The sequence below is a fragment of the Papio anubis genome, chromosome 8, assembly GCF_008728515.1.
Source record: "Papio anubis isolate 15944 chromosome 8, Panubis1.0, whole genome shotgun sequence".
NCBI classification, from domain to species: domain Eukaryota; kingdom Metazoa; phylum Chordata; class Mammalia; order Primates; family Cercopithecidae; genus Papio; species Papio anubis.
Window position 1 is genome coordinate 132,863,220 of NC_044983.1, and position 21,407 is coordinate 132,884,626.

General features: G+C 38.7%; 1 long non-coding RNA gene across 1 annotated transcript in view; it reads right to left on the reverse strand.

Moving 5' to 3' along the window:
• Positions 1-237: 237 nt before the first annotated feature.
• Positions 238-21,407, reverse strand: part of LOC110744023 — a 124,983-nt gene continuing 103,813 nt past the window's right edge. The window contains exon 3 of the long non-coding RNA XR_002524051.2: positions 238-4,895. This is a non-coding gene — a long non-coding RNA (uncharacterized LOC110744023). The remainder of the gene's footprint in view (positions 4,896-21,407) is intronic.

The window sequence follows — 21,407 nt, forward strand, 5'->3', positions numbered from 1 at the left end:
CGGGCAGATCACCCAAGGCCAGGAGTTCGAGACCAGCCTGACCAACACGGCGAAACTCCATCTCTACTAAAAATACAAAAAAATTAGCCAGGTGTGGTGGTGGGCACATGTAATCCCAGCCACTTCGGAGGCTGAGGCAGGAGACTCACTTGAACCCGGGAGGTGGAGGCTGCGGTGAGTCAAGATTGCACCATTGCACTCTAGCCTGGGCAACAAGGGTGAAACTCTCTCTCAGGAAAAAAAAAAAAAAAAAAAAGGAAGTATTACAAGATACATTAAGTGAAAGCAGCAAGGTTTCGTATAGTGTATATAAATTAGTACTTTTGGGATAAAAATGAAGGGTGGTAAGAACATGTACTCATATTTGCTTTTGTTTTTATGAAAGGACAATGCAAGAACACACACAGAGAAACAAACATGGGGACTTTCACAGGAGAGGAAAGACACTGCATTGCTAGGGAGAAAAGCAGGAACAGAGACTATTGATTCTGCCTGTACTTTCCTTACATTGTTTTGGATCCTTAATCAAATAAATGCACTCTTCCTTTAAAAATTAAGCTAAGTGCTGGAGGCAATTGTTCCTCTTCATCCTGCTCTCAGATCATATTCATATACACACACACCTATTACACAGATATTTATCACATTCTTTAGAGAGCTCCCTACACAGTGTAAGATGCCATAGAATACATCTATGAAGAAGATGTGCACAGGTGTTATGAAATATCTCTGTTTTGTAAAATTAATGGTGTTTGCCAGTTCTGATACTTGACTTTGATTTACAGCATGCTGAATATTGATATGGGTCGTTAGGCCTTTGCTAGGAGTCTCATCAGACCAAAGGAAGGCGACAAGAGGAATATATCCACCAATCCTGCTTCTATGGTACAGTACACTTAGTAACACACAACTGGAACTTTTCTAAACAGGAGACAGAATTCATTCAACAGTGCACCATCAAAGGGGCTAAGGGCACGTGGGTGAAGGAGGGACATGAGAAGGTGCACAGAGGATGTGATGTCAGAAGGGAGCCTGTCCTTAAAGGGAAAGATGCCATTAAGCCAGGAAAAAAGGATACAGGGTGTGTTCTGGGCAGAGACCTGTGTACATAAACATACCCAGGCTTCAAAAAACTACCTTAGTTAATGGAGCTCTACAAGATTTTACTGGGTTTAAGCCTGAAAAACATAAAGAGATGTGACGCCTCTTTCTAATGAAGAAATTTGTCCAATGAGGTGAAGAAGTTTAGAATTATAGGAACTGGGAAACTGAATGAAAATATTAACCAGGGAAAGAGTAGAACTGTATTGGAGCTTTAGACAGAGATATTGGAAAAGAAAAAAAAATAAAAATAAAAAACTCAGACTAAGGAAGGAAATTTAGTAAAAGTTTACCAGCACTCAAACATACAAAGCTTCAAAACTAGGAAACTCAGTGAGCCATTTCTGTGTTCTAAGACAGGAAAACCAGAATGCACAAATGCAGCATTGTCAGCTGGCATTCTTCCAGGAGGCCTTGCCGAGGTCTTGGTCAATCCACAGCGACTGAGTCCATTCCTTCATTGACCTTCCCCTGTGCTACCTCGTGGCCACCCGCTAAAAGTCACTTCATTGTCTTCCAACTCCATCTCCCTGGTCTTAATCAGGAGCAAGGCAGCAATTTTAAGAAAATAGAAAACCCTTTCATGTCTAACTTCATGCCTGCGTGAATTTCTTAGAATGCTTTTAGTGGAGAATTCCATTTGGCTGAAAGAGAAAATATAAGATGCTATGAAATGCAGGGTTAGGATAAGTAAATTGAAGCTATTATATTTCCTATTCCCTTAGTATCATCTTAGCATTAATAGATCCCTGACCTCGAAAATTGGGGGTCTTGTTACTTTTTTTATGCTCATTACTATTGTCTATGCTTCTCCGCCAGTCAAATTTATTTGGGAAGGAACCTTGAAAAAGCTTTCTAATCAGCCTTCACAGCAATGTTTTTATATATGTTAATTCATTTTCCCCATGTCCTTTGTTGCTATGAGATTTGTATTTTTGGTTTAAAGTGGAAAATCACCATGCATTGCAGAGCTACTTTTCCCCAATACCAGCACTTACCAGCTGCGGTCTAGTATTTTTTTTTAAAAAGCATTTTCCAGTCTGGCTTATCTACATTTCCTGGCACCAAATATTTACAGAGTGTCTCACTGGCATGCATATCTTAAAATGTATTTTGTATCTTATCTGTTGACTACTGGATAATATTTTAAAACTTATTTTGCTGTTTTCTAACTGTAAATGTAATTTTAAAGACTAGAGATTCAGAAAATAGTGATTTAGAAATGTAATGATGGAAGAAAGAAGGAAAGAGGAGATGGAAAGAAGAAGGGAGGAAGGGAGGAAAGAAAAAAGTAAAAAAAAAAAAAGTGCTAACTGAAGAACGATGGGGTTCATTAATTTGGAAAGGAGGCTTTTATTTGTCATAAAGGGTTGCGGCCTTCAGAGTGGCCATTCTGACAGGCTGGGAAGCACAGCCTCTGGCCAGAAGCCAGAAACAGACACTTTGAAGGAGGGGCAAAAAGAACAGGGATTTACGCTGAGCAGAGTGGCCAAATATACATCTTTAGTAAGCTATAGGAAGAGTCATGAAAATTTATAACAGGAGAAACATGCACGTGTGCAATTGAGCTTCATGCACCTTCATGAGACCCATGTTTTAAAAAGGCAGTGTTAGCATCAGCCTAATCCAAGGATGGAGTTTTCGGTCCTCTGACGTCAACAGGTGAAGGAGATGACACAAAATCCCTTAATGCACATTCTTCATAGACTGGCCAGAACCAATTCGTGGCCCATGGCATTTTATCAGGTCAAAAAGGAGAAGAAGCCTCAGGCCCTTGGTTGATAATTATATCAGTGGTAGAGACTTTTGGAAGGGCTGGTTTCCATTAAGCCCTCAGGGAAAGAAGGCCAATCATGGTTAACCAGGGAGGAGGTACACAGAGGTGTGTCTGATCCCCCATTCTGTCCTGGCTGAGGACTCAGTTTTTAAGGTTATGCTGCTATCCTCTTGGCCAAGACTGGTCTGTTCAGTCGGTTGAAGAGCTTAGAATTTTATTTTTAGGTTACAAAAGGAAGAAAATAAGGAAGAAAAACAAATAATTAAGCTTACTCTCACAGGGATGAAATTACTAGTAACATACTAGTGGATATGCTTACAACATTTGTAAGGCTGGTACCTTAGGTGCACATGGAAGCCCATATAACATATATCTAAATATCTAAGCATAAGTCAAACAAACCTACTGACAATAAATGTATATATGCTTTTCTTTCTACCTTGAAAAATAAATCTAAACAATGGCTGCAAGTTCAAATTCAAATATTGAAATGCCAGGTCCTAGAAGTTTCTCACCTTAGCATAGCAGCATGGAGGGGGCCTTGTCTTCCTCTGGTCTCTGCACTGACCTCTTCCACAGGGGGCCTCACGGAAGCCTTTGCCCATTCCACTTAATCCAGTCAGCAAGTTCAAGTCTTGATCATAGCTTCCAAAATAGCTGCATCTAGGTCACTTTCTAGTGGTATGATTCACACTTGAAAAGACAAATTTGGGCAAGAGGCTAGAACCTTTGAAGCAGGAACTTTTGGAGTCCTGGGTAACTAAGACATTATAAGGAAGGTAGGGTAAGGGGGTCTCCAAATAGGTACATGTCTTTGGCCCCACAGACACTTATGTGGGCAGAGGTAAGTTTTGAAGAAAGCCCAGAATAGAGTTTCTATTCCAAGAGTCTGATGCCTGTCAGTATTGCATGCTGGTATAGTGTTTCAGGTTTTCTATTACATGTACAACTTGCATGTTGCTTTATTCAAAATCATTTCTGATAGCATTACATATTGTAGTAAGCATTTATATGGCTGCAAAGATGCAAAGACAACCTTGATGTATAATAATTTAATTTTCCAAATCGTCTTGTAGATTTAAATTATATACATAATTTTTGTCTGGTATACACAGTGTCAACAAAGTACATATAGGGTGCAAAAAATTTCCCCCATTAAAATATGTATTCAACAGATTTCTAGTCATTAACTTCAAGAATGTGTGGAAAGTAGAAAAGTTGAAATTGTGAAGATTTTAGACAATTCTGTCAAGAAGCATGGCTATGAGGGAGCAGTAAAGTACTTGGTGTTATTAGGAGAGAAACTTGGGGTAGAAGTAGGCATTTGGGGGTGTGTGTGTGTGTGTGTGTGAGACAGAGAGAGAGAGACAGAGACAGAGAGAGAGAGAGAGAGAGAGAGAGAGAGATTGGTTATATGATAGTAATGAAAATACACCACTCACCACTAAAATTGAAACCCCTCTAGATGTGGGGACTGTGGAGGAGGCAATGTGAAGTCATGGAGAAGGTAGAATGTGATCTAATCCAAGAAAGAATAAAATGATAGGGAGGAGAAGCCCTTAATCACTCCACCATTCCAAAAGTGGATAAGGAAATGCAACAGGACATGAGTCGTGACACATTTGGATATTTGGTTTCAGTTAGTTGCAGCAGAGTCCCAAGCACAGACACAATTCTCAATAAGATGTTACAGAGTCATTGAACTGTAGTTTTATTTTCTCTGTGAATTGCAGCTGATGTCATCAGGTGAGACTGGGTTGGAGCAGAGAGATGAGAGGTCTGAATATTGGTGAGAATTTTCTTAAAATACATTGTAGAGAATAGGATAAAACGCTGGTTAAGGACTTTCTTCTGGGTTATCTGGACAAGATCAGGATTTTATTCCATGTTGGCCAAGGTTTTGAGTAGCATGGAGGGCAGATTGGTGTGAATTTTTTTCAGTACAACTCAGTATTCTGAAAGTATCCAGGGATCCTGGAGAGAGATGGCATAATACAAGTTGATGTTGTCCCAGTTTCTAAAAAAAAAGCAAAACAAAACAACATTGAAATAAAGAGTTTAGAGAATGGCCAAGGGAAGTTAAATTTATGGACCACAAATGCTAAGCTAAAAGCAAGTGAAGACAAGGCATTTTATAAATAGAAAAAAAGGGATTAGGAATGAGTAAAGAACTGAGGACTTTTAAAAAAGCTTTTATATTGGTACTCTGAAAAAAAAAAATCTCATCCTAGTTGCGTCTCTTTCTCTCATTGCTGGTCTTTCAATATTTTTTTAGTCTCTCACGAGATTCCCTATCTCCCTCCACTCTACTGTGTCTATATTATAAAATCCTCTATTTTATAAAATCCTCTTGTGATCCCTGTCCAGGCTGAAATTGTGTTCTTTCTCGAAGACTCTGTGTCACCTGCCACCTTGACAAGTGGATACTAGCCATTCTTCTATTGCTTATAAACTGCTTACTCAAGAAAGATGACGTGAGATTTTTGTTCTCATACAAGAGCAAAGGCCACGGTGTTTGCTTTACTTGTAATTTTCCACAGACAAAGGCACTATTTAAAGAATAATGTTGGTACAATTAAAAGCCTATACTAGAAATGAGCTGATCCATCTCTATTAACTCCCCATCCTATGAGAATCACATCATCTGGGTAATTATTAAACCATGAATGTGAATTTAGTTAATGTCCTCATCCTCCACATAGTATCTTATACGAAATCACTTCTTGGTCCTTGAAAGTGGTTTTTAAGCAATCTTTGAACCTTGCGGTGTGGGGATGCCTTAAATATCAGTAAATCACAGGCATGTTTTTATGCATTATTGATTTTCTATTGTCATTTACTACTTCATTATGTTTGGGGAGTTTATTATTTATAATCCCAGCGAGGCAACTCAACAAGGTTGCCACAAATCAAGCCGGTGCCTCTCCAACTAGCTGTCACAATTCTTTATGACCAGCCTGGGAATTTACATGATCATATCACATTCCTAACTTAATTTCAAAGTACAGTACAGATAAACTACCCAGTAATGTAAGAGGTGCTTAGCACTTCTCATTGAATATAAGCCTCAGGCATTACAGGAATGCATTATGAAACTACAGGGTACCAAGATTCTGTTCTCTAAGTGGTGAGTCCATAAAAGCCTCAGATTGTTTCAAGCTACGTATCTTAGAAGAGGGAACACAGTTTGTCTTGTGTAGAAAAAAAGTCTTAGGATTGTTCTAAAGCACTCAATTAAGAGTCCAAAAAATTTAAAAGTTCTGGTGAAATTAAACATAAAGAATACATGACCCAGGAAGAAAATAATAAATACTCTGGGATTTATGAAGTTTTAACATTTTAAAAGGTATATAATTATTATTTTGTATTCCAGAAAAGGCACCAAAACCATTAGATGCAAGTTTCAGAACATGACATTTATAATCAGCATAAGAAAGGGAGTTTCTAGTTAAACAGAAATGCAAAATTAGTGACCTTTTTTAAAGCAAGTTTTTGGGTTGCTCCAAAAATGCTTATTCTTAGAATAGATCATGAACATTCACCCTTTAATACCTGTAAACTCAGTAGAGAAAGGTGTCTAATTTTTGTGCTCGTTGCTGTTTTTGTTATTTCATTTATTAATATTGAATGGAATGGATATGAGAATCGGGAAGAGATAATGAAAACTGAGGGAACTTGTGATTATAAAAATGTGACTAAGTAGTAATTAAGAGACTTTTATGACTCTTTATTCTATATAACCTTAATAACATATAGAAGATAAAAATTGTATCCATCAGGATTCATCCACAGAAGCAGAACTACTTTATACATTTGTGTACGTGTGTTTGTGTGTGTGCATGAGAGAGAGAGAGGAGAGAAAGAGAGAGAGACACCCCACAGTCTGCCCTCTGTGCTGTTCTGAACCTTCATAAAAATATAACAGATATTCCATTTTTACCAATGTCCAGATAACCTGGAAGAGATTCCTTAGCTAGGTTTTCTCCTATTCTCCACTATACATACATATATACATACACACACACACACACACATATATATATATATTTTTTTCTTTTTTTTCCCACCATTCTTCACTCCACTCATCTCTCTGTTCTATACCAGTCTCAGCTGATTACTTACTCTCCAGTTCACAGGGAAAGTGAAACTATAGTTCAATGACTATATAACTTATCATTGAGAATTGTGTCAGTGCTGAGGACTCTTGTTTTAACTTCCTGAGATTGAATATCAAATGCATCAGGATCCTGTGATAGATATAAAGATAAATTTGTCAAAAGAATTTTGACTTACACAATTGTTGAGTTGCTTGGGCAGTCTCTGTAAGCTGACTTTCTGGATATGATGCTAGAGCTTGGAGACAACTGGACAGATCATCCGGAAGGGAAGGTAGTGTAAAGCGGTAGAGAACTAAAGCAGGGTGCAATCTGCAGGCATGAGCTGGAAACCCATGGGGAAGGAGTGAAACCCACATCACTTACTTCTGCCTCTACCCTGGGTTACACATGTACCCTGCAGGATTTGGACCCCTTTGTTAAACACCTAAACACACATACTCTTGACCCAAGAGTTGGAGAAGCACAAGGAGAAGACAAAAGAAGGTAGAGAAGTTGCTGCTTCATACCAATGAGGTAAATCAGTAGATCAACAACAAAACACATGGCTGAATAGAAGGGTGTTGTATCCTTTCTGTCCTACAAATCTCCTGAGAATTTTACTTGTAGACCACATTATATGAGCACATGCAAGAAACAGGATTCTGAAAAAGGTAGTCAGCCTCGCTGTGAAGTGGATGTATCACAAAGTCACTGAAAACTCATATTCCATTTCAAATATGAAAAAAGTGGTGTGAAGGATAGTTACAATTATAAGAGTTACACCCTCTGTTAGAATGTGGATGGACCTACACTACTGCATGTATCAAGAGTAAGAAAATTGGAACTTCAAGCATACAAACACAAAAACTAGATTTAACCAGAATATTTTATTTGTCCTCTCTTACTTTAGACTAAAAATGCAGGCAGTTGATCTTCAGTTTCTGCTGTGGCCTATATACAAGGATTAGCTAGTGTAATTGACCTGCTTCAGGTACTTAATCATATAGAAAATATTCTTGATCTTGTCAGATAGATCTGCTATGCAAAGCCTCATGTCTTCTGGGGATTTTGAATCTCTGGCGTCATTCTCAGATGATAAGAATCTACTTAAGTTCTTCATTACATCTTGATCTTGCATTTTCACTTTCTCTTCCTTGTTTTTCTCCTTCACCTCGGCATTTCATGGTCTCTTATTTCTGGTGCAATCTTAGATTTAAAAAGATACTCTCCCCTCACCAAATTAAAACCCACAGAGACTTCATCAACTGTATCAGACCTTTGACCACTCAGAGGAGAAAGACCAGACATTTGCCTTTCCTCCATATTTTACATTATTCTCTTAGGTGTGGTAAAGCTTCTCCTGTTTTTAATCATTTTTTATGTTTTTTTTTTTACCATGGCTATTTCATAATTCATTTTTATTCATTGATTTATTTAACAGACACACATTGAGTGTATACCATGCATACACACTGAGAATACTAAAATGAGATGTCCTCAAGAATACACATTAGATGGGAGGTAGATAAGTAAATGAATGATACAAAACCAGTTACCAAGCTAAATACAGCGCTATTAAAACAGAAATCAGAGTCTGGGTATGGTGGCTTATGCCTGTAATCCCAGCACTTTGGGAGGCTGAGGTGGGTGGATCACCTGAGGTCAGCAGTTCTAGACTAGCGTGGCCAACATGGCAAAACCCCGTCTCAATTAAAAATACGAAAATTAGCTGGGCATGGTGGTGCGCACCTATAATCCTAGCTACTCGGGAGGCTGAGGCAGGAGAATCGCTTGAACCTAGGAAGCAGAGGCAGAGGTTGCAGTGAGCTGAGATTGCGCCTCCAGCCTGGGCAACATGAAAAAGATTGCGTCTAAGAAAAAAGAAAGAGAAAGAAAAAAGAAAACAGAAATAATAAGAAGAAGATGATTCCAGAGTAATCAAAGGTTACAGATAGTGAACATATCCTAATGATCGCCAAAGGTTGACCTGATCTTCCTTTATGACCTTGGTTTTTGTTCTACAAATGAAACCTTGTGCCTGATTCTGAAGCCGGTTCCTGCCTGGCCTAACCCCATCTCATGCAGAGTAAACTCATGACCTACAACTATAAGCATCGAGCTGTCAAATGAGCAAAAGTAATGATTTCAGAAAAAAATGATCATTGGTAGTAGGGATAGAGTTAATGTATCAGAGAAGGCTTCCTAGCATTGGATAAGTTAAGCTGAAATTGTCATGGAGGATAAGATTGGCTTCTTGGCAAAAGGAAATGTATATGCAAATCTATAAAAATATAAGAAAAAGAGGGACATTCAAGACCATAAAGTTGCACTTAGGGGAAAAGTTAAAAGTAATAATAACACTTACAATCTTTGAGCACTTTTATTATAGCCAAGCAATATTCTAAGTTCTTATATGTGTTAACTAATACTAGCCAGAAATATATGCATATATTCTATTAGTAATTTTCATCATCCTCATATTACAGATGAGAAAACTGAGTGACATTAAGTATGAGAAAAGCTTAAGGAGAAAATCCAGGATAGGAACTCTTACCTCTTGACTCTATAACTTGAACTCTTAACCTTTGTTCTCAACATTGTGTGCCCATGAGTTTAGAGAGAAAGGCAAGCGTGGCTTATAGAAGCTCTGAAATCAATAGGCCTTGAGTGTCGGCCTTGAGTGTCAACCTTGATAGCAAACGTCCAAGTAATTGCAAACTGCAGAAAAGTGTGATCATATTTTTATTTCTACATTTTCTCCTCAAGGCAGAGTGTATTTTGAATGGAAAGGAACTAAAGACAAGAACTCCGGATAGCAAAGTCTTAAAATTTAAGCAAACAGCAATGAATAAGTTCCGGGGGAGGGGAAAAAAAAGCCAGTTACTGTAATAATGACAATTAAAGAAAAGATTAAGAGCTATTTATGAGAAAGAATGAACAAGGTCATTGGAAGTTAATAAATAAGCAGTAGATGAGATGACATGATTTCTGACTCTTGAGACCAAGTGGTACCACTACTCTATGATATAGAGAAGACAAGAAATGTAGACTTTAAAAAAGCATTAATTCAGTTATGGCTATATTGGCATTGCGTGTTCTGTATTGCAGGTAAAGCCAACTGGAGACGTTTTGGATATCATGAAAAATGACACATCCAAAGTTCAGGAGAAGAAACTCGATGAAGAAGATGGTTCCAGAGTCCAAGTGATCTCATTGTTCAGGTCCCACCTATGAGTGAGAACATGCGGTGTTTGGTTTTCTGTTCTTGCGATAGTTTGCTGAAAATGATGGTTTCTGGTTTCCAGTTGCGGGAAGGGGAACATCATACACCGGGGCCTATCATGGGGAGGAGGTAGGGGGAGGAATTGCATTGGGAGTTATACCTGATGTAAATGACAAGTTGATGGGTGCAGCACACCAACATGGCACAAGTATACATATGTAACAAACCTGCACATTATGCACATGTACCCTAGAACTTAAAGTATAATAATAATTTTTTAAAAAAAAGAAAAAAAAAAAGAAGACGGTTCCAGAGTAATCAAAGGTTACAGATAGTGAACATATCCTAATGATCGCCAAAGGTTGACCTGATTTTCCTTTATGACCTTGGCTTTTGTTCTACAAATGAAACCTTGTGCCTGATTCTGAAGCCGGTTTCTGCCTGGCCTAACCCCATCTCATGCAGAGTAAACCCATGACCTATAACTATCATCATCGAGCTGTCAAATTAGCAAAAGTAATAAACCCTCTATAGGAATAAAATCTGCCACTTGTTCTCTTGAGAAATTCACTGTGAATGGAGAAGCACTTAGCTAATAACCTTATAAACAAAATTATTCATTACTCTTATCTTACATAATTCAATCTGATGTCCCAATTCCCTATGCATTATGCTCTGACAACTGCATTGGAATTACTGTTTGTGCAGTTATAAAAACATTTCTCTTCATTGACTATGTATTTTTTGCTCTGTAAGCTTCAGGTCATTTTTTTTTTTTTCATCTGTAGCATCTTAATGAGCAAATCTGTTTTCCTTTTTGATAGGTTTTGAGGTAATTCTGTGTGTTTTTGCCCATTATGAGTTGTCCAAGGAATGGACAGTGCTACTTTATTACCACTCTGAATTATACTTTTATGAAAATAAAATAAAGTAAGATTTGGTCACCTAATTTACAGCTGTGTGTTACCATTCTAGGGAGATGCAAAAAAAAAAAAATGTATTCTTTGTCTTGTTCCTATGCCCTTTTTGGAGCTCCTTAGGTAATCTAATTAGAAGAAGAGTTTGGGAAGCTATTACTTTAAAATATATCTTCATATAATGAGAAAAATACATTTGAAAAAAATGCAACAAAATCGTGGTTAGGTCCCTCTCTCCTCCATAAGCCCTAAAGGCACTTGCCCTTCCTCCCCCATCACTGAGATTATTCTTCCCATCGCTTGTGCTGACACTACTTCCTCCAGCTTTTCTTTTAGTTGGAGGAATTCTTCATGGTTCTGACCCTTGATATTTCTTTTCTTTGTAATGTCTACTGTTGGCTGAATAGCTACCTATGGTCTTGGGATGTCATTGATCACCTCTAGGCTGATGGTTTGGAATTTAAAACAATAAAGATGGTACCAAACATTTGTGTATCAGGGCAGAGGTCTTTACTCAGTGGAAACAGCAAACTGTCCTTCTTCTGAATTCTTCTACCCTTTTATTTCCTTGTAGAAATGGACAAGTCTATTTTAAAATTCCACATTTCTTTAATCCTAGAACACTTGAAAATCTATACTTGTTCATTTGTGTTTACAGAGCAGATCACAGGGCAGTAGGATGCTTCAAGAATTCATATAAGGTTAACTTAAAGAAAGAAAAATGAAATTATAAGTAATTAATTTATGACATAATATTTGAATTCCTCATTCCTAGATCAGATAATGAGACTTCCAGGGTCGGGACAAGGTTGATTGCCATAAGATTCTGAGGTTTAAAAAAAAATAATGATAAGATCACTAAAGGACATCTGAAACTGACAATGCATCCACATTGTGGTGAAACCTCTGGATAATATCTATATAGTGGGCTTTCTAAAACATAGATCTGAAAATGTCATTCCAGTAAAATGTAAGCACTACAAGGGCAGGGAACTTGCACTAATGTATCCTGTGTACCACGAACAGCACCCAGCACATAATAGATCCTTAATAAACATTTGTTGAAAAGTGAATAAATCCCCTGGCTTAAAAATCCCCTTGCAATAGGCTAAGCCCACACTCAACAGCATAGCATGCAAGACACATTCAAATTTTTCTCAACTAATTTGGCAGTGTTATCTCCCTGTACATCATTCCATAATCCCACATAATCCCAACTAATTTCCAAAGACAATTCATATTTCTCCAAAGTTGCCTTTTTTAAAAAAAATAGATTTGTAGGAAACATATTGTGTTGAATTCACTATGTATTTTTTCAAGAAATGAGCTTTACACTCCTTTCTAACTGGGTATATGTAAACGTGGCATATACCACTCTGCCTTTGGAGGTGTTTAGAAATGATGAGAGAGAACAGAGACATGTAAAATAGAAACAACTACAAGGAAACACACACACAAATGTGCATGCACACACACACACATGCACACATACCACACACACATACATGCACACACACACACATGCACACACACATACATGCACACACACACGCATCCACACATACATGCACACACACATACATGCACACACACACATGCACACACACATACATGCACACACACACATGCACACACACATACACATGCACACACACACATACATGCACACACACATGCACACACACATGCACACACATACATGCACACACACATACATGCACACACATACATGCACACACACATACATGCACACACACACATACATGCACACACACATGCACACACACATACATGCACACACACACACATGCACACACACATACATGCACACACACATACATGCACACACACATGCACACACACATACATGCACACACACACACATACATGCACACACATGCACACACACATACATGCACACACACACACATGCACACACACATGCACACACACATACATGTACACACACACACACATCTACACACACACATACATGCACACACATATGCACACATACATGAACACACAGACACACATGCAGGAACACACATGCACACACATACACACGTGCACACTCACACATATACATGTACACACATACACATGCACACACACATACACACATGTACACACACATGCACACACACAGCAGAAAAGGGGCCATAAAGAGCAACATAATGGACTGTAATGTCTAAGAAATGCTTCCTCGAGGAAGTCACAAAACCAGAAAAATGGAGAATCGTTTTGTACATAGATACAGAAGTAGAGCTAGCTACACAATTTGTGGGATCCTGCCAAATAAAAATGCAGGTCCCCTTGCTCAAAAAGCAGAAAAAATTTCTAATTAAGGTACTAAAATACAAAGTTCTTTTCTGTCTTCCACACTTTCTTTCTTTTTTTTGTCTCTCAAAGTATCTTTTTTTTTCTTTTTTTTTTTTTTATTATACTTTAAGTTCTAGGGTACATGTGCACAATGTACAGGTTTGTTACATATGTATACATGTGCCACATTGGTGTGCTACACCCATTAACTCGGCATTTACATTAGTTATATCTCCTAATGCTATCACTCCCCGTCCTCCCATCCCAGGACAGACCCCAGTGTGTGATGTTCCCTTTCCTGTGTCCCAGTGTTCTCATTGTTCAATTCCCACCTATGAGTGAGAACATGCGGTGTTTGGTTTTTTGTCCTTGTGATAGTTTGCGGTGTTTGGTTTTTTGTCCTTGTGATAGTTTGCTGAAAATGATGGGTTCCAGCTTCATCCATGTCCCTACAAAAGACATGAACTCATCCTTCTTTATGGCTGCATAGTATTCCATGGTGTATATGTGCCACATTTTCTTAATCTACTTTATCATTGATGGACTTCTGGGTTGGTTCCAAGTCTTTGCTATTGTGAATAGTGCCACAATAAACATACGTGTGCATGTGTCTTTATAGCAGCATGATTTATAATCCTTTGGGTATATACTCAGTAATGGGATGGCTGGATCAAATGGTATTTCTAGTTCTAGATTCATGAGGAATCGCCACACTGTCTTCCACAATGGTTGAACTAGTTTACGGCCCCATCATAGTGTAAAAGTGTTCCTATTTCTCCACATCCTCTCAGGACCTGTTGTTTCCTGACTTTTTAATGATCGCCATTCTAACTGGTGTGAGATGGTATCTCACTGTGGTTTTGATTTGCATTTCTCTGATGGCCGTGATGATGAGCATTTTTTTCCATGTATCTGATGGCTGACTAAATGTCTTCTTTTGAAAAGTGTCTGTTCATATCCTTTGCCTACTTTTTGATGGGGTTGTTTTTTTTCTTGTAAGTTTGTTTGAGTTCTTTGTATATTCTGGATATTAGCCCTTTGTCAGATAAGCAGATGGCAAAAAATTTCTCCCATTCTGTAGGTTGCCTGTTCACTCTGATGGTAGTTTCTTTTGCTGTGCAGAAGCTCTTTAGTTTAATTAGATCCCATTTGTAAATTTTGGCTTTTGTTGCCATTGCTTTTGGTGTTTTAGACATGAAGTCCTTGCCCATGCCTATGTCCTGAATGGTATTGTCTAGGTGTTCTACTAGGGTGTTTATGGTTTTAGGTCTAACATTTAAGTCTTTAATCCATCTTGAATTAATTTTTATATAAGGTGTAAGGAAGGGATCCAGTTTCAACTTTCTACATATGGCTAGCCAGTTTTCCCAACATCATTTATTAAATAGGAAATCCTTTTGCCATTTCTTGTTTTTGTCAGGTTTGTCAAAGATCAGATGGTTGTAGATGTGTGGTATTATTTCTGGGGACTCTGTTCTGTTCCATTGGTCTATATCTCTGTTTTGGTACCAGTACCATGCTGTTTTGGTTACTGTAGCCTTGTAGTATAGTTTGAAGTCAGGTAGCACAATGCCTCCAGCTTTGTTCTTTTGGCTTAGGATTGTCTTGGCAATGTGGGCTCTTTTTCAGTTCCCTATGAACTTTAAAGTAGTTTTTCCAATTCTATGAAGAAAGTCATTGGTAGCTTGATGGGGATGGCATTGAATCTATAAATTACCTTGGGCAGTATGGCCATTTTCACAATATTGATTCTTCCTATCCATGAGCATGGAATATTCTTCCATTTGTTTGTGTCCTCTTTTATTTCATTGAGCAGTGGTTTATAGTTCTCCTTGAAGAGGTCCTTCACATCCCTTGTAAGTTGGATTCCTAGGTACTTTATTCTCTTTGAAGCAATTGTGAATAAGAGTTCACTCATGATTTGGCTCTCTGTTTGTCTGTTATTGGTGTATAAGAATGCTTGTGATTTTTGCACATTGATTTTGTATCCTGAGGCTTTGCTGAAGTTGCTTATCAGCTTAAGGAGATTTTGGGCTGAGATGATGGGGTTTTCTAAATATACAATCAGGTTATCTGCAAACAGGGACAATTTGACTTCCTTTTTTCCTAATTGAATATCTTTTATTTCTTTCTCCTGCCTGATTGCCCTGGCCAGAACTTCTAATACTACATTGAATAGGAGTGGTGAGAGAGGGCATCCCTGTCTTCTGCCAGTTTTCAAAGGAAATGCTTCCAGTTTTTGCCCATTCCGTATGATATTGGCTGTGGGTTTGTCACACATAGCTCTTATTATTTTGAGATACGTCCCATCAATACCGAATTTATTGAGAGTTTTTAGCATGAAGGGCTATTGAATTTTGTCAAAGGCCTTTTCTGCAACTATTGAGATAATCATGTGGTTTTTGTCTTTGGTTCCATTTATATGATAGATTATGTTTATTTATTTGCTTATGTTGAACCAGCCTTGCATTCCAGGGAGGAAGGCCAGTTGATCATGGTGGATAAGGTTACTGATGTGCTGCTGGATTTGGTTTGCCAGTATTTTATTGAGGATTTTTGCATCGATGTTCATCAAGGATATTGGCCTAAAATTCTCTTTTTTTTGTTGTGTCTCTGCCAGGCTTTGGTATAAGGATGATGCCTGCCTCATAAAATGAGTTAGGGAGGATTCCCTCTATTAATTGGAATAGTTTCAGAAGGAATGGTACCAGCTCCTCCTTCTACCTCTGGTAGAATTTGGCTGTGACTCCATCTGGTCCTGGATTTTTTTGGTTGGTAGGCTATTAATTATTGCCTCTTTTTCAGAGCCTGTTATTGGTCTATTCAGGGATTCACCTTCTTCCTAGTTTAGTATTGGGAGGGTGTATGTGTCCAAGAATTTGTCCATTTCTTCTAGATTTTCTATTTGAGTAGAGGTGTTTATAGTATTCTCTGATGATAGTTTGTATTTCTGTGGGATCAGTGGAGATATCCCCTTTTTCATTTTTTATTGTGCCTATTTGATTCATCTCTCTTTTCTTCTTTATTAGTCTTGCTAGCAGTCTATCAATTTTGTTGATCTTTTTGAAAAACCAGCTTCTAGATTCATTGATTTTTTGAAGGGTTTTTTGTGTCTCTATCTCTTTCAGTTTTACTCTGATCTTAGTTATTTCTTGCCTTCTGCCAGCTTTTGAATGTATTCGCTCTTGCTTCTCTAGTTCTTTTAATTGTGATGTTAGGGTGTCAATTTTAGATCTTTCCTGCTTTCTCTTGTGGGCATTTAGTGCTCTAAATTTCCCTCTACATACTGCTTTAAATGTGTCCCAGAGATTCTGGTATGTTTTATCTTTGTTCTCATTGGTTTCAAAGAACATTTTTATTTCTGCCTTCATTTTGTTATGTACCCAGTAGTCATTCAGGAGCAGGTTTTTCAGTTTCCATGTAGTTGAGTGGTTTTGAGTTTTTTAATCCTAAGTTCTAGTTTGATTGTGCTGTGGTCTGAGAGACAGTTTGTTATAATTTCTGTTCTTTTACATTTGCTGAAGAGTGCTTTACTTCCAACTATGTGGTCAGTTTTGGAATCAGTGTGATGTGGTCCTAAGAAGAATGTATATTCTGTTGATTTGGGGTACAGAGTTCTGTAGATGTCTATTAGGTGCTCTTGGTGCAGAGCTGAGTTCAATTCCTGGATATCCTTTTTAACTTTCTTCCTTGTTTATCTGTCTAATGTTGACAGTTGGGTGTTGAAGTCTCCCATTATTATTGTATGGGAGTCTAAGTCTCTTTGTAAGTCTCTAAGGACTTGCTTTATGAATCTGGGTGCTCCTGTATTGGGTGCATATATATTTAGGATAGTTAGCTCTTCCTGTTGAATTGATCCCTTTACCATTATGTAATAGTCCTCTTTGTCTCTTTTGATCTTTGTTGGTTTAAAGTCTCTTTTATCAGAGACTAGGATTGCCAGCCCTGCTTTTTTTTGTTTTCCATTTGCTTGTTAGATCTTCCTCTATCCCTTTATTTTGAACCTATGTGTGTCGCTGCACATGAGATGGGTCCCCTGAATGCAGCACACTGATGGGTCTTGACTCTTTATCCAATTTGCCAGTCTGTGTCTTTTAATTGGACCATTTAGTCCATTTACATTTAAGGTTAATATTGTTATGTGTGAATTTGATCCTGTTATGATGTTAGCTGGTTATTTTGCTCATTAGATGATGCAGTTTCTTTCTAGCATCGATAGTCTTTGCAGTTTGGCATATTTTTGCAGTGGCTGGTACTGGTTGTTCCTTTCCATGTTTAGTGCTTCCTTCAGGAGCTCTTGTAGGGCAGGCATGGTGGTGACAAGATCTCTCAGCATTTGCTTGTCTGTAAAGGATTTTATTTCTTCTTCACTTATGAAGCTTAGTTTGGCTGGATATGAGATTCTGGGTTGAAAATTCTTTTCTTTAAGAATGTTGAATATTGGCCCCCACTCTCTTCTGGCTTGTAGAGTTTCTGCTGAGAGATCCGCTGTTAGTTGGAGGGGCTACCCTTTGTGGGTAACATGACTTTTCTCTCTGGCTGCCCTTAACATTTTTTCCTTCATTTCAACTTTGGTGAATCTGACAATTATGTACCTTGCAGTTGCTCTTCTTGAGGAATATCTTTGTGGTGTTCTCTGTATTTCTTGAATTTGAATGTTGGCCTGCCTTGCTAGGTTGGGTACATTCTCCTGGATAATATCCTGAAGAGTGTTTTCCAAGTTGGTTCCATTCTCCCTGTCACTTTCAGGTACACCAATCAGACATCGATTTGGTCTTTTCACATAGTCCCATATTTCTTGGAGGCTTTGTTCATTTCTTTTTACCCTTTTTTCTCTAAACTTCTCATTTCATTTCATTCATTTGATCTTCAATCACTGATACCCTTTCTTCCAGTTGATTGAATAGGCTACTGAAGCTTGTGCATTTGTCATGTAGTTCTCGTCCAATTGTTTTCAGCTCCATCGGGTCATTTAAGGACTTCTCTACACTGGTTATTCTAGTTAGCCATTCATCTAATCTTTTTTCAAGGTTTTTAGGTTCTTTGTGATGGGTTTGAACTTCCTCCTTTAGCTCGGAGAAGTTTGATCATCTGAAGCCTTCTTCTCTCAACTGTCAAAGTCATTCTCTGTCCAGCTTTGTTCCATTGCTGGTGAGGAGCTGTGTTCCCTTGGAGGGGGAGAGGCACTCTGAATTTTAGAATTTTCAGCTTTTCTGCTCTGCTTTTTCCCCATCTTTGTGGTTTTATCTACCTTCGGTCTTTGATGATGGTGACATACAGATGGGGTTTTGGTGTGGATGTCCTTTCTGTTTGTTAGTTTTCCCTCTAACAATCAGGACCCTCAGCTGCAAGTCTGTTAGAGTTTGCTTGAAGTCCACTCCAGACCCTGTTTGCCTGAGTATCAGCAGCGGAGGCTTCAGAACAGTGAATATTGCTGAACAGCAAATGTTGCTGCCTGATCCTTCCTCTGGAAGCTTCATCTCAGAGGGGTACCCAGCCGTGTGGGGTGTCAGTCTGCCCCTACTTGGGGGTGCCTCCCAATTAGGCTACTTGGGGGTCAGGGATCCACTTGAGGGGGCAGTCTGTCTGTTTTCAGATCTCAAACTCCATGCTGGGACAACCACTACTTTCTTCAAAGCTGTCAGACAGGGTCATTTAAGTCTGCAGAGGTTTCTGCTGCCTTTTGTTTGTCTATGCCCTGCCCCCAGAGGTGGAGTCTACAGAGGCAAGCAGACCTCCTTGAGCTGTGGTGAGCTCCACCCAGTTCGAACTTCCCAGCTGTTTTGTTTACCTACTCAAGTCTCAGCAATGGTGGGCGTCCCTCTCCCAGCCTCACTGTCATCTTGCAGTTCAATCTCAGATTGCTGTGCTAGCAATGAGTGAGGCTCCATGGGCGTGGGACCCTCCGAGCCAGGTGCGGGATATAATCTCTTGGTGTGCCATTTGCTAAGACCATTGGAAAAGCGCAGTATTTGGGTGGGAGTGATCCAATTTTCCAGGTGCCGTCTGTCACAGCTTCCCTTGCCTAGAGGGAATTCCCTGACCCCTTGTGCTTCCCAGATGAGGCAATTCCTCACCCTGCTTCAGCTCATGCTCGGTGGGGTGCACCCACTGTCCTGCACCCAGTCCGACAAGCCCCAGTGAGATGAACCCAGTACCTCAGTTGGAAATGCAGAAATCACCTGTCTTCTGTATTGCTCACTCTGGGAGCTGTAGACTGGAGCAACTGTTCCTATTCAGCCATCTTGGAACCACACCCCTACAGTTTCTTTCTCAACTTGGTTTGTTATAGTATTTTTATTTACTATGTAATGCCATTCTAGCTAAAGAAAAATTAACATTTTTAATTATTAGCATATATTATTGCATCTTCATGTTGTACAAGTTTAACTGTAAATAAGAGAACATTTAATTCACAAAAATATCATCAAAATTACACAATTTGTATTCCATCATTGGTACAGGTATGTGCATTTAGCTTTTACAATGTAAATACTGTTTAAAGCTAACTCAGTGGTTTTTATTTCACTTCTTGAAAAATGCACATGCTACCAGCACTCTCTACCTTCAACTTACTGATGAGTAACAAAGAAAAGAAAAGTAAATATGTTATTCTATTTTTCCCTTTCCTCTACACCATCATTTCCAGTAAGTTCTACTTCTAAAGGAAACTGGGGCCTCTCAGGGTTCCTTGCACCCCTTCTCAGTCACAGATGTGCTGCTTTTCTACACACTTGGAGTCTTGCTGAATCCCCATGCATCCTGTCCATCAGAACACTGTGCCCATGAAGCCTCAGAATGACCCCATATGCCTATGGGGCCTCACAGACATGCATGTTACACATACCTCCTCGGCTCACATGAATACTCCATTGTTCCTCCAAATTTCCCTTTCAAAACACAAGCTCAAAGATACAACTATTTAAAATTTCATAATGGGTGACAGTAGAGAATTAAACAAAGGTTGCCTTCTTTCTGAATGTAGGACCCATTGCTAATGCACCATTGCCGCCAGCTCTGACATGAAGCAAAAGAGAGTAGGGCACGCTGGGGAAAGTTACTTCATCTAGGATGGTTAGAGCACACAGCGTAAGAATAGTTCTGTGAGACGTGAGATGAAAAGTATCTTAAGACATGCCACCAAGTCACTAATGGCATCTAGGACTCTCTTCAGCCCTAGATACACTTTTCTGTAGAATTTTAAAATTTTGATTGTTTTCCCTTTGAAAGATGTATTCTAACTTCTATGGGAATATGCTATCCTGCTTTCCACCTTAACCTTCTGAAATGTTTGTTGACCTATATTCTGCCCAGGCAATCTCAGTCACTTGTTATTTCTATTGTGATCAAACCTAGATAGTCAGCTCAGATTTCATGCTAAAGCACCAATTCTTCAGGTCACCTACTGGACATGTCTCACAAGTATCTCAAATCATCTGTCTTTACCAGACCATCCGCTTCCCAGGGTGCCCCTTCTCAGGATCCAGTTCTTTACTCTTGAAATCTAAGAATCTTTTCTTTTTTAAAAAAAAAAAAAATCACTCTATTGAACTGCTGGCACAGTCAAAATAATCTTTAAATGTCTACATGTGTCATCTCAATGTCTACCTCCCCAGTTTAAGTTTAGGTTGTACTGTCTTTTGTTTTTATCTGGAACCTTCTTTCTTCCTTCAATTCATGCTTTACACAGGGGTTAGAGGGTCATTATAAAGCCAAATCTGATCACATCACTCACCTCTTAAAATTTCTTTAATGCCTTGCAAGGTCCTAAGATGAAATCCAAATTTCACAAACTGTTTAAAAGACCAGCATTATCCAGGCTTGAAAAACATTTTCAGTCTCAGTTTTTCTCACCTTGATAGGCTGGGAACTAGGCTCTCCTGCTGTAAGTTCAGCAAGAGACTCAAATATTTGTGTTTTAGTTTACTCTTCTATAAAATCAAGGTAACTTACATAATTTTTCATAGGGT